Source organism: Physella acuta, unplaced genomic scaffold (genome assembly GCF_028476545.2).
Source record: "Physella acuta isolate Inbredline_101_S28 unplaced genomic scaffold, ASM2847654v3 ptg001129l, whole genome shotgun sequence".
Lineage (NCBI taxonomy): Eukaryota > Metazoa > Mollusca > Gastropoda > Physidae > Physella > Physella acuta.
In genome coordinates this window covers 433870-450681 of record NW_026732646.1, presented here as the reverse complement: position 1 = coordinate 450681, position 16812 = coordinate 433870, and the positions used below count along the sequence as shown (strand labels likewise).

The window sequence follows — 16812 nt, the reverse complement described above, 5'->3', positions numbered from 1 at the left end:
TTAATAAATTCATATTAATTTAACGTTTTCGTGGCAAAATTACTTCACAATTAACACACTTAATAAACTTTTTAAAATGTATATTATGGTAAACGTAAGCGTTTGACAATGAGATAGGGGGCGTAATCTTTGGTATTGTAGTTTCCTCCTGAAGTCTGCCTTAAAGTTACTTCCCTTACATGAAAACCATGACTAAAAATGTCTTGCTCGACAAACTAGGTTAAGTAATTTTAATTTTATTTCTCTACTGGTAAAGTTGTATTATCTGTCAGATATTTACCAAGTCTACATTGGTCACGCGGGTAAAGATTTCATTCAGAACATACATCAATAAATACATACACACTTACATTATGCTAAACTCATACATACCTTATTGATAATTATGATGTTTATTGCACAATATAAAACATATTAAACAATGTCTTATAAAGCTTTTAAACAACACTTCCATATACACGGTGTAAAACGTAGGCCTTTTGTATTTTAATACAAGTAACCCATCTTAAATGAATAAAGTACTTGACAGAAAGAAGTATTACTATTGTAAATCTGTATCAGTCCTCACAAGCCGATGATGCAAACTGTAATACTAAAACGAACATGGAAAAGCAGACTGATGCTGTAAATTACATGTATGTCTGAATCACAAACATTTTAAAAAAAGAACGTTCACAGTTCAACAACTGCAAGCAATTTAAGGTAGATTGAATTGGCTTCACAAGTATGACGACTTACATTTTACACGGGCTGTTTTAAAATGTATTTTTTTTGTTTCACTATTTTTTTTTAGTTTGCAACTTCTGTTTATCTGTTTGTTTGTTTGTTTGTTTTTTTGGTTGGTTTGTGGGTTTGTAGCAAATCTTGTAACTCGATTTTGACCCATTTCTAATTCAGCAATTTCGTTCAAATTTTCCAGATACTTTCCACTTTAATAACAATAGTAGTCTCTCTATTTTTATTAGATGCTTAATTAGTCATTACACATTAATTAAACGGTTTCGAAACTATATTGGGGAAAAAATAATCACTCGATAGACTGCTGTGTTTAATAACAGAAGGGAAGATTACTAGCTGGAAGCGATCACCCTAACAAGCTGATGTGCTGTGGTTCATGAGATAGTTTAAATAAAGTGAGCGTGGAGCTGGTCTATATAGGGCAGATAATAATAATTTAAACTATTTGATTTTAAGGGGAGGTAACAAGATTAAGAACTTGCTGCCGTCTGTAAAATATGGTCACGGACGGCTGCTCTCATAAGGGAGATCTTTTAGATATTGCGAGCTACTGATGATGTTTTAAAGCAAATATTTTAGTCGTGTCGACTTAATAAATTAGTAATAATTAAAAAGTAGAGAATAAAACACATAAAGAAAAATCCACCTTTTTAGCAACCAGCTTTCAAATAAGAAAATAAAAAAACCGCTTTACACTCATTTTGGTTTGTTAGTTCTCGTTATCTCTCGCGTTTATTCAAGTCTGGTTAGAAAAAAAAAAAGAAAAGTGTGTATATTGAGGTGAAGTTCCTGAAGTATGCCCAGTCCAGCCAATGTGAGACAACCAACGACTCTTCCGCCAGATACGCTGCTGCATCTATAACCATACACTAGACAGCTTTTTAAAACACTGATCATGAGAATTGCTATGGAAATATAAATTGCAATGTGGATGTCATTGCTTGTATTTGTTTTGTAATTCGCATACTGTGGGAATTGTAAGATTTTAAGTAGGTTTTTTTTCAAATATAAATGGGAACAGCTGCATGTGTATGCATTTCTGAATATAAAAGTTTTGTGGCGGTAAGTATATTGATTTTATTTCTTTTGTTGATAGTTTGTCCAAGGCACTTCTGATTGGTTCATAGAATAAAACGTAGTATTTCTTTCTGAAACCATAGTAGAAAGTGCACCACGAGGAAAAATGTAATATACTGTAGTAGGCCTTGTTTGGTTGCAGTCTTTGTAATATGCTGCTTCGTAATCTTGGTACTGGGTTTTTCACAGAAGTTCTTTCTTTGTTTGATATCAAACAGCGTTATTGCGTTTAAAATTTAAAATATTTTTATTAGCTGTAAACGTCATCTGGATTGTAGCTTAGAACGTTTTCATTTTTAACGGACAGGTTTCTTTCGACTTTGTAAACATGTGCTGAGTTTTGCTAATTTAGTTTCTAAATTTGTGTCCATGCAGTAGACAGTGCGATGACCTGGTAGATTATCTGTTGAATGTTGAAATATATATATATATATATATATATATATATATATATATATATATATATATATATATATATATATATATATATATATATATATAAGGTATCAGTATAGAAGGATAATAATCGGATTAACTCAAAAGTCTGTCAAAAAATGTAATTTTATAATTATTTAAAGTCTATAAAAGCATATTTTTATGTTTTGAAGATTACACTGTCCACCACATCATCAATCCTGGCACAGTAGGTAACCTATTGTTTACCTGAAAGCTGGGATTAAGTTCGTGTGTTAATTGCCGTGGTACATGTAAGCATTCTGTGGTCTGTCTCATGCAAGGTACCCTTTAGAGATAGGTGGACTCGGAGACGTCCTACCAGTCTCGATCTAGGTACTCGTTATGGAAATTTAAATCTTTTGGGGTACAATGCTGCTGGTAAAAAAAACTAGTTTTATCAGAATAGTTCTCTATATCACTTAGACTCCAATTATTTGTAACATAAATAATTGCTGAAGATACTCGATGTTTATAGGTCATGCACTTGGCTCTGTGAATATCCTATCTGTAAAGGACAATGAGTTGTGTGTTTAGTAAGGAGCATATACCCGACATTACCCGGGTTTAGGAAATATATTAATTTTCGAATTAACCCTAACTACAACCAACCAACTCCAAAGCGCAAACACAAAAACAAACATAATGCAGACACAAATGAAAACACAAATGCAAACATAAAGGAAAACACAGACACAAACGCAAACACAAAAACAAACGGAAACAAAAACGCAAATACAAAATCAAACGCAAACACAGAAGCAAACACAAACAAAAAAGCAAACACTAACGCAATGACAAAAGCAAACACAAACGCATACCTAAACGGAAAAATAATGCAGAACATCTTCACAAACTTAAATCTCAATATAGACTGATAGTTCTCACAGTCTATCCCGGAGTGCCAAAATCGCACCCTGTGGAACAGCCTGATTCAACTTAGTAAACGACTATAATACCCCAACTTATATATAGTGTATTGCACTCACTTAAACAAACGTAGGCTCCATAGCGCTCATGGGAAGGCCCGGGCGCTAAATAGCAATCTGTTGGGGCGCCAGAGGACGCCCTGGATTCGAATTAGTGAAGGACTACAGTAACCCTTCTAGTTCATAGTATATCGCACCCTTTAAAACATAGGTAGGCGCCAGAGCGCTTTCGGGAAGGCCCGGAGTGCCAAATAGCACCCTGCCTGTGCGCCGGAGGAAGTCTTTGTTTCAATATAGTGAACGACAATAGTAACCCTTTTTACCCATAGCTTATGCACCATATCGCTCACAAGATAGCCCAGGGCGCCAAATCGCACATTGCCGGGGCGCCGGCGGACGGGCCTCATTCAATTTAGTGAACGACTATTAAACCCCAATCTTGTCCGCAAACGGAAAGATAGAAGTAACATAGAGGGCATTTAGGAGCGGCTTCTAAACTGTTATTGATCACAAATCTCAGTGTATAAAATGAATAAAAGGCAATATTTAAAATATACGTGTTTTACCTACCACATTAAGAGATAAAGATAAACAATATTTAGGAAATAGGTAGGAAAAGTGGTTCCAAAAGTGGTTCCACTTTGTGTTGCCAGAAAGCATATTTTTGAACCAAAATTGAATATTTTATAACATTTGTGAAATAAGTAAAACTCACTTCCGGTTTTTACTAAGGCTAGAATTTTAAACACAAAATTACTAATAATATAATAGTAATTTACCAAACATTTTTATTTTTATTTGGATTAGTATAGTCAGGGTGTTGTGGTGAAAGGGGATGTTATATTATTTAACATAAATAAACTACTAGGCTATATTCCATTGTAATAATAAGTAAAGCGTAATTAATATGATTTTAATATAGGCCTAATAAATCTAGATCGACCTCTGACTATGGGGGTCGTCTATTAACGATGTCACAACGATGCCAGACCTCCCCCTTCCCCAAAGAAGTAAACCTAAGCCAACATTCCCCCCCCCCCCCCTAGTTTGTTTTTAAAGCAGCGATTTTCATAAAATATTTAGACCTATGGGCTTTTCCAGCATTCAATGTAGGCCTATTGATGAATTATTTACAACAATTTATAAAACAACTTTTAATAATGCAAATAAAGGCTTAAATTCAGTTTCTTAACATGAGTGTTTGTTGAACATGGAAAAGTGTCACCTTACTTTCTGAACCCCCTCCCCTTTGACACAAAGGTCCAAATCTCCACCACCACCTCAAAGTCGTTTATAGACGACCACCTCAGCATTTTATATTTATTTATAGGATATTCATTAATTAGTCATACAAACCCAATTACATTTGTTGCTGTGATGGTATCTCTGTCATTACAATTATTAAATAGTTTATCTTAACTCAACATTTCCCCATACCTCATTTGCTATAGCTGCCTATCCTTATAGAAAACATCTTTTCCTCAAATATCTGGAATGCATCTGATCAGCTACAGTCTTTTTCTTTTGTAATGTATAAACAATTACAAAATGTTTATAAACTTGCACAGCCAATAACAACACATTACCAGGAAACAAGCAGTTATTATAGTTTACTGTATTTGTGGTTGATGGTTAGTTATCAGCCATATTTCTCTAAGCTTGGTCTACATTTATATGCTGGTATTTGTGGTATGGCTAGAATTGACAAAAACCCATATTCTTGATTCTTCCCTTATCATGTTTTACAGCTATGATAGATATAGTAGTTTTATTTTTAACATTGTAGAAAATTTAAGTAATAGTTACAAAATACTAAAGTTGAAGCTTAAACCATAACATAAGATATTTTAATAATTGTTCGTTTTGAACGAGATATAATACAAAGTAGAAAATTCTAAATAAAAAATTAAAGTATAATTGTTTGCAGACATTGCCCTTTTATTATTATTTGTATTATTATAAGCAAGCTGTCTTATGGGAAATTTTCATTCCTTATTTTCTTCTTGTAATACAATGGGCTTCATATCAGCATGTTGTTTGGACTAGGAATAATATTAACAAATGATAGATTATATATTGATATAAACTTATATGTAAATAATATTCAAATGAAAGACTTATAGTGGGACTACATATTTGTGAACACATTTGCTAAAGCAAAAGTTCTTGAGTTTAAATTTTAATCCTTTAGGTTGTCTCTGATTCAAATTCAAAGCAGTTAACTGGTACCTGACTGGTTATGGACAGTAAAAGCTGTTTGATATTTTCCTGACCATACAATTTATTAATATGGAAGGGCAACAAAACTAGGTGAAATCTACTTCAGCACCATATTCTTAAAAACTATTTATAGTTCGCCAGTTTAAGTCAATTATTAAATTAAGGTAACAATAATTAGTTTCCGCATACACCATCACACACAACCAGTGCTGAAAAAAATAAACATAACAAACTTTATAAATTTCTTTTTTAATTACATTCAGAACTAATATATTAAAAAAAAAGTTGTTCAATATGAACAAGTTTTCTTGGGTCCAACATGTATCCTTGGACTAGTTGGATCTAATAGGTATGTGTAGGCCATTTTCAGTCAAGCCTGACCACTGTTGAAGAATACTGTATATTAAGTCTTCAGAACTGGAGGATTCAGTGATAAGAGTTTTTAAAAGGAACTTCATCTGACTTATCTTCTCTGTATGTAGTATCTAAAAAAAAAAAACATAAATAAATTTCACAAACTGTTATATTAAACTCATTACATTTATATACTTTAACATTTTATGGTATAATTAAAAATATTTGTCTGTCTTATAAAAATCATAAAGCAATGATGGGACTATTTATGCATGTGATTGTATGGGCTATCTAATTATTACCATTCATTAAATATATAGATCTAAGATTTTCTTTTAATATTTTAATGTAAGGAGTTTGTCATTAAATACAATAGGTCTTCAAAAGTGTCAAAAGTCATGTATATATCATAAAAAAAAAAACAAAATTAAAAATGTATCAATAAAGGTCTACTACTTATGTTTAGCCACCTCAAGAATTAGTTGAAAATTTATATTCAAACTAGGCTACTAAAACTATCATCAATTCATACACCTACTAGAATAAATAAGTATAATTATATTGATTTGAATAGTAAGTTAATCCATCTATGACAATTGACACCTTTTGGCTTAATTAACTATTCTGCATTTTTTAATAAGTTCAAAAGATAACTACAGGAGACTAAGAGTAGACTAAGTCATATATTAATTAAGTAGAACTAAAATAAGACAGCTCTTCACAAGTAAGCCTACTGTTCTATTCAGTAATTTTTACAATTATTAAACTAATGTAGATTAAACTTAAATTTTGGATATTATTTAATGCACTAGTCTGTAACCTTTTATTTAGGCTGCATGTAATTTTTAGTTTAAAATTGTAGCCTTATTAAGCTTAGTTATAGTAGTTAACTTTGTTTAACTTACATACTAATACTAACTACCTGCGCTATCACAGGCCTACTACTACCTACTAAAACTAAAATTAATATGACAACTGTAAAAAATTAAGCATACTTTATTTTTTTACAATACTATTCTATACCTACAGACCTACTGCTATTAAATATGAATCTATTAGTTATTAGACCAACATAAGTTATCATACGTCTAATTAGTAATTTAATAATTACCTCTAAATAGGCCCTAATTCATAATACTAATGTAACTGAAGTATTCAGCAGTATCATAGCCTAAATTATCTAAAATAAAATGTATTCATTTGTACAAATCTAGTAATTTAAGAAGTATTAACTATTAAAATTAAATTAATATAGAACTTATTGGCCTACTAAATAACTGAGTCACTAATGTCATGATTTTGCGATTATGAGGTTGTGTATTATACCTAATAACTATACTTTGAATAGAGTAACTATACTTTATTAATACTACTAAATAGTAAATATATTTAAACAAGTAGGCTCTAACTAATTAGACTAATCATTAATTAGACTACATGTATATACTGCCCTACTAATTACTATTTACTATACGACAAGTCTAAAACTATCTATACCAGCGACACTTTGTAATAATATAAAATATGGGCCTAATTTAATTTATCTATTATTATAATTAACTGAAATATAGAGTATATAGTATAGCAATACTAAAACTTAAAACTATATCTAGATCTAGTCTAAATCCACCACACTAGTCAGACGGTCTACTTTATTTCTATTGGGCCTACTATTAGTAAATTAAATTAGTATCACTACTATACTTAGATTCAGATACTAGATTCTAGATACGATACTATCTATTACAGTTCTAGATTCTACTATTTATTAGTACAATCATTAGGCCTATAGAATATTTATACTAAATACTTATTGATTTTATTGAATAGCCTATATACTCTATACTCTATATACTATATAGATCTATCTAGATATATTTTTTAACAGATAATCTTTCTAGTCAATCTAGTCTGGATCTAGGTCTAGATCAACTTAATAAATTTAATACTTAGGCCTAGGGCCTCCCCTATAATATAGTATTAAGTAGTATTTAGTATTATTTAATATATTTAAGTTCCTTACGCTAAGGCTTAGCTAACTAACTACTAATAATCTATCTATTATCTATTATTAATTAGAATAGATCTAGACTTACTAATCTAGATCTAGTAGACTCTCTAGTCTAGACTAGTATTTTTACATTTAATAATTTATTAAACATATTAAAAAGCCGTAGCATACTATAGAATAGATAGATCTAGATCTAGAGATCTAGATCTAGAATCTTATTCTTAGTATCAATCATGGCGTAGAAGAGCAGGCCTAACAAAAATTATGAAACTTGCGTTAAAAACACTTTTAAAAAAAAGGTAGATTAACAATAAATAAGAATAATGCTAATAATGTTAGATCTTAATAATCTGAGCATAACAGTCATAAAAAAATAAGCCAACTGTAATGAAAGGGGATACAAACGAATTTTTAAAGCTTGAATCGAACTGAAAATCTTCCCTTGTTCGCCATTTTGTTTATTTTGATTACCTTGTCAGTATTTATCATGGATAACAAATGTTATGACTTGCATCGGTTACCTCTCCCTGGCCACTTCAGTTCAGTTCAAGGTGGGGTTGAGGGCGGTTTTATAAAATATGTAAATTAGTACAATTATTCAAAATTATTTTTAACGGCTTCTGTTCAACACAAAAATATGAAAATGAGTGTAATCGATGGTTCCTAATCGACTTTAATTTTTAAAATTGTAGCTATAATTTTATCGCTTGCCATATTTTTTAAAATAATTTTTTAAAAATTTAGTATGATTACATAGACTTTTCCTACCTATTGTCTGCGTGGACCACATTACTATCTAACATCATAAAATGTAAACCTACTCTCCTTACAACGACGTGTTGTATTACTATATGTCAAATATTGTTTTCGAAAAGTCATTTTCGTTTCATTACAAATCTAGATTTTAAAAATTGTTTGGATATTCTTACCAAATATGTCTATGCGTTTGTTGGTAATTTACCACGACGTATCTCTTTGTTTGAGGCGAAAATATAGTTTTATAGTGTTGTAATTCTTGAGGTAAAAAACACACGTTTGATCTATCGTACATTTAAAAAAACACTCGAAGAGGCTAATTGAACGAAAATGGCGCAATTTAAAATATAAAACAAACATAGACGTTTTGAAAATTCGTTCTTGTATAGACGGATAGAGTATACTAAATTAAAAGATATGATGAAATATGTTTGCAAATATTTACATCATGAGACAGCCCTGCTACAAAGGTTTATAATCTACTATAAATACGTAATAGGATAAATGTTTCTACTTTCCAAGCAACGTACCCCCGTGCCTTGGATCGTTAGCTATTCAACAAAAGATGGAGTCATTTGAGGATTAGCCATTTTAGATATTATCTGATTTGATCTCACAAATATTTATTAGAAAATATCATCCGGGTTGTAATCCATCAAAACTTGATACAGATTATTTCAGTCGCAGCTAATGCTATTAATAATGTCTTTACCTTAACTTGAATGAAAAAAACAAAGAAGACTTCGAACAGTAAATCACGCAATAATACTTTAAAATATCTACCGCCTTTGAAAGATGAATCGATAAAATAAAAATCGTCACCTTTAATAAATAAAAGAAGAACGTGGGGAGGGGGGGGGGGGGAAATCAAGATAGTGGCCACTCCGTCATACTAGGCTTAGAGACCTACCAAAAGTACAGGTGTTCTGTTGCTAGATTTCATCGACCTGTACAAGTGTCTGTTGTCAGGATGAATCGACTTCTGCTAGACTCAAATACGAGGGAGCGCCAAAGAGTTGCTAGAGTGACGGGGTTTCTCAAGATAGGCAAAATGTAACAGAAAGAGGTGATAATCAATAAACAGGAACTTATAGACCGATGGAGTATTGAGTAAAGGAGGGAGTGATTTTATGAAGTGAGGTGAATGAGTATAAGGATCAATTTTCTTCTTCGTTTTTAATTGTAATTTTAGATGGAATTTTCTCCACCACAATTAAACATTACGTACCAACATAGTATGCGCCACATGACTCGTTGGTTCTAATTTCAACTTACATTCCTCTATGGATTCTCTTCCATAGCCTTTGTCCATTCAAGAACTAACTACACGGCAATAGCTGTTTTATTTTGATGTTTTCTCATTTAGATAGGTGGATGTCGCCACTAACGAAGCTCTCCTGTAAGCTGTAAGGGTCAATGTTTATCAATAATCTAAAAAGATATAATTACCGCCGAGAGTGGTGGTCGATTTTGTCAAGAGGGTGAAACAGTCCGATAACAAGTAATAATCAATAAATAAAGCATAGGGACAAAATGTGCAATTCGTGTTGAGAAGGGACAAATTAAACCATGCCCGTACTTTAAGCAGTGGTAGTGGGCGTGTCGTCAGTGTTATCTGTGGGGCATCTGAGGTCGGAATAAAGATTATAAATTGTCAAAATTGTTTCAGATTGTTTTGAGCTAAACAAATAGAATGTTGAAATATTGAAGAACTTGCTAACGAATATAATCGTAATGCTGCTAACTTAGAAAATAAAAACATAATGTAGAAATATTGAGGAACGTGCTAACGTCGATATATAAACATATTGTTTCGAGGAGATGCCTGAAATAAATGCTAAATGGGGGGTCGGTGTGGTCGAGTCGGTAAAGCTCATGTTTGCTAAACCAAAAAGTCTCGAGTTCGAACCCTCCGGCAGATTAGGCTCGTTAGCTGAGGACAGCCATTCTTCTAGGAGAGACAAATCCAAAATAAAACTGCCTTGTAGTTTGTTCTTTGTTGGACAAAGGCTATGGAAGCAAATCCAAAAAGAAAAGCAGGCTGTAATCGGAGTCAATGGCCTCAATGGCGCAAAACCAGAGGCCATGTAACGCTTAATTGTGTTGGAGGCGTGGTCGAGTCGGCAAAAAGCTCATGGTTGATAGATTCGAACAGTCTCGAGTTCAAACCCACTGGCAGATAAATCTCGATCCCCTTCAACACTAATAATTAAGAACGAAGAAGAAGAAGAAGAAATGCTAAATGCGACCTTTTTCAAGAGCGAGATTAGTGGTAAGATTTAGGAGTATGATCTATGACTATGTTTTGTAAGTATGTGAAGTAACTATGTTACCATATAAAGCAATATTGTAATAAAAATGCATAGAATTAGCCTCTATACACGAAAAGAATGTTTGTGGAATAAAAAAATAGTATTTAAAAACGATTGCCGAAAACAATAAATAATGATAAAGAGGGAAAAAAATGTCTCGTAAAAAACGTTTTAATAAAAAGTTTTTATGTCCTAATGCACTAAAAAGTAGAAAATAAATTATAGACTACTATTTAAATAACTATATTGATCAACACCAAATAATAAATGTATTATAATATTACTGAGTGTCTCAACAATTTATGAAGAATATACGGACACGTATCATTGGAGTACAAAAAAGTATAAGGAAATTATATATATATATATATATATATATATATATATATATATATATATATATATATATATATATATATATATATGAGTGTGTGTGTGTATGTGCGTTTGTTCTATGAAAAATTTAACCTTTAAGAAGACGACAAGACCGCACATGTAAACATAATATTCTACACTTAACTTAATGAAAAACACGAAAACATTATAGTTCATCAAATACTTTTTATTTATTGGATAAAATATTATAAATTCATATTCATTTGAAGTTTACATGGCAAACTAAGTTCAAAATCTAACAACGTCTTTAAAAAAACGTTTTAAAATGTTGATTAAGTTAAAAGTAAGCGTTTGACAATGAGGTAAGGGGCGTAATCTGTGCTAGTTTGTAGTTTTATCCTAAAATTGAATAAGTCTGCCTTACGACAGAATTTAAGTTACTTCCCTTACCTGAAAACCATAACTAAAAAAAATATCATGCGTGTCAAAAAAGGTTACAGGTAAAGTTTTATCATCTTAAAGATGTTTACCAAGTCTACTTTAATCACTCAGGTAAAAAATATATTTCGGACATACATCTAATATATAAAGCTCAGTTCTGTAAGTAATGCATATGTTTGTCGTTGGAATTGTATGAATTTAAGTGTTAGAAAATTATCGTGCGCATTTGTCTAAATTTATGAGCTAAAAAATTACTATTGAAAGTGTTGGGAAATAATTTTCATTTTTCAAATTATAGTAATAATTGTCGGCATGTTCATTAAACACAAGTTTTAAAAAAATATAATCTTTTACAAAAATTCTAATTATGTCTTTATTTAGTCCTATAGCACTTACTTCCCTTTGATAAATAAGGAAAACACAATTACTTCCCTTTATAAAACCATTGCATTACTTTTTATTACTTTGTTTTGGTGTTGGGAAAAAAATAATTACATAATTAGCGGGGATTGATCAAGTGCAAATGTTGTTGGTATTTTACGGATAGGCTTGGAGTATTAAAATTTTTCATTAAATTTAAGTGAGTGCAAAAGACTATGAATAAGTTGGGGTACTATAGTCGTTCATTAAGCTAAAACAGGTGATTCCGCCCCGGGCGTTTATGTTCGCGTTAGTGTTTTCTCTGTGTTTAGGTGGGTTTGCGTTAGTGGTTTCGTTTTGATTTGGTTCGTTTTTGTTCTTTCTTTTTTCGTTTTTGTTTTTGTTTTTTTTTTGTTTGGGTTTGTATTTGTGTTTTTGGTTGGTTTTGCGTTTTGATTTGGTTTGTTTTCGTTTGCTTTTTCGTTGTTTTTTTTTTTTTTTGGTATTGGTTTTTGTGGTTGGGTTTGTTGTTAGGTTTTTGTTTTCGTTTGCTTTTTTGTTTGTTTTTTCTTTGTGTTATGTATGCTTACATAATGCTCAATTCATACGGACCTTATTGATAATTTATTAAATTTTATTTTTATCATACATAATATACAACATACTGAACAATCTCATATAAGCTTTTAAACAACACTTCACTATACATGGTGTAAAACGTAGATTTAAAGTACATGTCAAAAAGTAGTATTACTATTTTAAATCTGCATCAGTCCTCACAAACGGTAAAGAAAACTGTAATATTAAAGCGAACATGTAACCGACGTTGTAAATTACATAGCTGAGGCACACAAAATTTAAAAAGAAAAAGAAAAAATGTACGTTCACAGTTCAACTGCTGCGATCATTTTAATGGACACCAGCGAGTTGACGAGAATCCTTCCGTAATGTTGTTGACATGGAATAAAAATGTGGTTTTTTTTTTAGATTTAGGACCGTAAAAATAATAAAAAAATAAAAACTTAAGTCTAAAATTAATTAAGAAATTTTATATTTTCAGAAACAATGCTTTAAAAGTTGCAAATCCAGAGAACTTGAAAATTATTTGTTGAGTTTAAGGCTACATTTCTATTTATTTTCATCAAGCCTAACTTATAACCCCATGTTTCACTTTCGTAACAAAACATTGATTGGCTGTACGGGAACTCCGTGATCGATTTCTGACAGCTCCACTTAATAGTTTTTTACTTTCTCGTATATACGAAGTATAGAGAAAGTCTTGTAATCGTGCAAAAAAAAATCGAGATTTTTACAAATGTCGACGCTTTACACCTCACAAATACGGAAAAACATAATTTTGCAATCTTGTCCGTATGTCTGTGTGTCTGTGTGTCTGAGTGTGTGTCTGTGTGTGTGTAAACACGATAACTTGAGTACCGTTACAGCAAGGTTGATGAAATTTCTTATATAAGTATTTTATCCAAATCTTAGATCCGTATTAACTTTTGAGCGATTTTCGATAACCGGAAGTGGTACTTTTTCTACTTTGATTTTTTCAAAACCCTATAATTTGAGTACTATTTCAGATAGATAAATGAAATTTCACATGTAAGTAAAAGATCTAATTCCCTACCTTCTCAGGCCAGTGCTGGTTATGATAAGTGTCCTAGAAGATAATGGCTTATATCCTGCTCTCATGGGACGGTGTGGCCTATTAGTAGAGAGCTCGACTGCTCACACAAAAGCCTCGAGTTCCAATCCGGGTTCAATTAAGTCCCTAAGTCCATCCAGCTCCGATGAGTGCCTAACGTAAATTATGCATGAAAATGCGATTGGGCATAGTGCTGACCAGATTATTCTTTATATGCCCAGGTCACAGAAAAAAATGAACTCTATTTCACGTGTCTTATGGACTGTCACTTTCGAAATCGATACATATCCTGCTATTAGAGCAGTGCTAGTTTAGTTACATGTCCAAGACGCGTATCGTGCCAGTTCTAATTTTGTTACATGTCGAAAACGTGAATCAAGCTAGTACTTGTTTTGTTGCGTGCCAACCAGTGGCGTCACTAGGTGGGGTGTCAACCAGTGAAATGACTAATGGCGTCACCACAGTCCCCTTCAACTGTTTTGTATTTTCTATTCGATGTCACTCTTCCCCCTATTATTTTAATATTTGAATAGAATAAAACATTCCTATCACTGAAGATTTAACTTTTATTTCGATTTGGGCCCCTCCCCCCCCCCCCCCCCCCCCCCCCAAAAAAAAGGGTGGCTCACTATATTATCGATTAGATACCTTTACTAATATTTAAGAAGATACCCAAACTTTTTCAATTGTAATTTAAATAGTACTGTATTACTATAGATTTAAAGAAAAGCATTTTTTTCTCCTGTTTAGTGCTTTATTACATAAAAGCTTGTTATTAAAACAATTTTTTTCAGTACTTTAAAATTTTTAAAACAGAGTTGCATAACCAAAAACTATTGCACACCAAATGAACATGATAAGGCGCATATAATAGTTTGGAATAGTAGTAGATAGACAACCTACTAATTTTAGAATGTTTTAAATAATTCAAGAAAGAAATTATTAGGTATTTCAGTAAGTAAAATTTAATGTCATATTGGATTGTCTTTTAAAGTCGACTTCAACATGCTGAATGTCAGAGAATTAGGTGTGTTAAAATAACGCCGAAATTTCACTCCTACGTTTCAATCCATGACGACAGACTGATGATTGACAGAGGAAGCAAGTTAATTAAAAGCTTGTAAAAATGAAAACGACAGTAAAGAAATAAATTTTAAAAATTACAAATAGGAAAGAAAAATAATGGGTATGGTGAGAAAGTAATATTATTATTGTCCAGACGTTGATTTCCTAGATCGGAACAAATCCAGAAAATTTTTCCTAAACTTTTCATTTAAACAGATGTAAACGTAAAAATTACAGGAACAGTTAAGGTAAGTTATCATCGACATGAGCAATTGATAGTCGACAAACTCTACATCACCCTCGTTTGGAGGCTTGTTGTCATAAAACAAGGGGACAACGAAGTACATGAGTTTATCCTCAAATACCAGAGAGATTATCAAGTACAGAACGTTAAAAAATGAGAAAATCAATGATACGGCCAGAAGTGTTCTTGTGGAGCGAACAGAACTCGATGTCTGATTGGTGGAAATTCGCTTCCGTTTTTGGAGAGTGGACTTAATTTTGATACCTACCAACAGAGATCCTAGAATCACGACTATCGAAGGGACAACGCAAATTAGATAATTAAATATATATACATCAAATATTGAAATCGTTTCCCAGTTCTCTTCGCAGAAAAGCGCCATTTGTATTCCTACGTATGTTGTATTTTTACTCTCGTGGTAATAGAAAGATTGGCAGGTATCAAAAAATAAAATATATGGTATCCAGAACAATATGACGCAAAAAATAACAGCCAAAGTTTTATTTACTGTCATAGATTGTTTGAACTGTAAAGGGAAGTAAATAGCGCAAAACCTCTCCACTGAAATAACAGCAGGAAGAGTTGTCGATACATACGTCCCTAAATGGATGATTAAATCATAAAATCGATCTACGACAAAAATGCAATAGGCGATGAACTCGGAGTAACGCCAGCCTTGGTAATAACCATCAGGAAACGAGAAATGTGCTAGGTAGGTCAGTCTGACACCCGCAATGATGCTCATGGAATCAGCCAAGTTCAAGGACAGTAGAAAGATATTTGACGTCTTGTTCAGTCCGTTTTTTACAAGGACAAGTAGACCAAGGGTGTTGGTGATTAAACCGGCCATGGATATAGTTGGCAGTGCAACGAACAAGATTGTTGCAAGAAGCTTGTTCCAGGTTTGATCAAACGTTGCTGGTGGTTCGGTCACGTGGTAGACATTCGGCACTTCTGATTGGTTCATAGAATTAAACAAAGTATTTCTTTCTGAAGCCATTTTGGAGTCTAAAATACACGTACACAATAAAACAAGGTAATTATACCGTTTAAGGCCCCGTTTAATTGAATTCTTTGAAATATTCTAATTAGTATTCTTCGTACCGTGATTTTTCATGGCTTGTAGCTTACACGTTTTTCGTTATTCACAGGCAGGTTTCTTTCGATTATACAAACAAATGTTTGATGATTTTGTTTCTAAATTTCTGTCCATGATGTAGACTGAAAAAACCTGTGAAAATTCAAACTATATATATATATAAATATATATATATATATATATATATATATATATATATATATATATATATATATATATATATATATATATATATATATATATATATATATTGAAGGTTAATAACTGGATTAACTGAGAGTGTCAAAAATGCAATTTTATAATTTTAAAGTTAAAAAATCAGATCTGTATGACTATAGAGTCAACCACATCATCAATCAAGGGTAGAGAGCTGGACTGCTAACCGTAAGTCTCGAGTTCGAATCCGGATTCAAATCATTAGACCGTCCCTGAGTCCACTCATCTCTGAAGGGTACCTAACTCACGTTAGGGAAAGTAAAGGCGGCTGGGCATAGTGCTGACCACACTATCCCTTCATATGCCGAGGTCACAGAAACAAGTGAACTCTACTTCACCTGCTCCACAGACCGTCAGGTTTGAAAGGGAAACTTTACTTTATTTTTTACATCGTCAATCATGACACAGCTAAACATTGAGATTGTGTTGTATACCTGGAAGCTTGAGTTAATTTCGTGTGTTAATTGCCGTGGTACACCTAAACATTCTGTTGTCTGTCTCATGCACGGTACTCTTTACAGCTGGGAAGACTTAGAAAAGTCCTGTCAGT

The 16812-nt window shown here is 32.2% G+C and overlaps 1 long non-coding RNA gene across 1 annotated transcript; it reads right to left on the bottom strand.

Annotated features, from left to right (window-relative positions):
* Positions 1-5650: 5650 nt before the first annotated feature.
* LOC131956119 (uncharacterized) lies at positions 5651-8264 on the bottom strand. The gene is made up of 2 exons (XR_009388932.1): positions 8188-8264; positions 5651-5902 (listed from the first exon to the last, which is right to left on the bottom strand). It is a non-coding gene; the product is annotated as an uncharacterized LOC131956119 (long non-coding RNA).
* Between the last annotated feature and the right edge of the window lie 8548 nt (positions 8265-16812).